We start from the raw sequence: 1518 nt of genomic DNA on the forward strand, positions 1-1518 counted from the left end.
AACCTCACTGACCTACAGAACCTCACTGACCTACACAAGGCGAGGTCAGTGGACAAGGCCAGGCTGATTCTGGCAGATCCTGATCATCCACTCCATGGTGAGTTCAGGTTGCTTCCATGTGGACGCAGGTATCCCAGATGTAGTAGAACAGACTTTTTCAAGCACACTGCACTCCTTTGTGCACTGCCCACTTGTGGAGACGATACAAGTGAAACAGTATACAGAAACGCAAAGTGGCATATAAGATGGAATGAGGATGCTGCTTAGGATGCAGAGATGAACTAGTTCAAGTCAGTTATTTGTTGGTGCTGGTGTCTCCACTTTTTATGCTGCATTATGTAACCTTATGTATAGATTTATGTGGAGATTATGTGATTCTACAAATAACATCATCCTGATACTAACGGATATTGCACAAAGCTCGGTCAGGTTTAAATCCAGAATGTGGAACCACTGGTGTTTCAGCCTTTTTGTAAATCTGACATACATTTTCGATTTTTATCTTGTTTTATATTATTTAGTTTAATTTCTTTCTTTTTTTATATGGACTTACTTGTGTATTTAATAAAGGTGATGATGATGAAACTGAAAAACGTATTCCTCCCTGTAGTGATCAGGCTTCTCAGTGAACAGTGATGATTTATGTACGGTTATTAATGTCTCTGTCTTGTGTACTGTGGATGTTTGGTGTGTGAAACTAATTGCTCCTTGGGGATGATAAAGATTCTTCAACTTGAACTAACTTGCATAAAGATTTGGAAATTGGCACGCCGAACTCCCTTCCTGATGTTGCAACTGAGCTACCGCAGCTCATGCGTGGAGCAGAGGGCTGCCCACAGTGGGGCAAATGAGGCTGGGGGCAGATGTGGTGCTTCATCCTTTTCTACCCAAAGACTTGTTGTAACAGTCAAGGGATTCAAACCTGTGACTTCCTGATCACAGGCTTGCCATCTCTAACCTCTGCACTCTCATCTCCTAAGATGACCGTAGAATTTTAAAAACAGACTCATGAATGACAAAAACAGAAACGACCATAATGTTTTATGTAACTTCAGAGTTGTTTGCTTCATACTTGTGTAGATGAACATATGCATGATATATTCATAAATTAAACGGGTTCTTTCATTTTTCTGGACTGTATAACATGTGCATTGAATTTAATAAAATGTATCGTGAGACGTTATTTATCTTTGACCCATCAAAATGAATGTGGTCATTTATTTACAGAATCAAAGTTTAACATCACACATTTACATTAATTTGGCAAAATATGGAAATAACAACATAATTAATCAGCAAGCTGTACAATTAGAAAACCATACGGCGATGGTTGAAACTTTACACAGACATTTCTAAAATATCTGGAGTGATTTCTACTTGATAGAAGAATTTTAAAGATGGAAACTGAAGTTTAGAGGGAGAAAAAGATGGGTGAGGGGGTTTGTTTATGTCGGCACCAGAAACGACACTCTCCATTCGAACCCAGCTTTTTCTCCCTCTAAACTTCATTTTCCATCT

Source organism: Nematolebias whitei, chromosome 20, assembly GCF_014905685.2.
Source record: "Nematolebias whitei isolate Nwh7 chromosome 20, NemWhi1, whole genome shotgun sequence".
In the NCBI taxonomy this organism is placed as follows: Eukaryota; Metazoa; Chordata; class Actinopteri; order Cyprinodontiformes; family Rivulidae; genus Nematolebias; species Nematolebias whitei.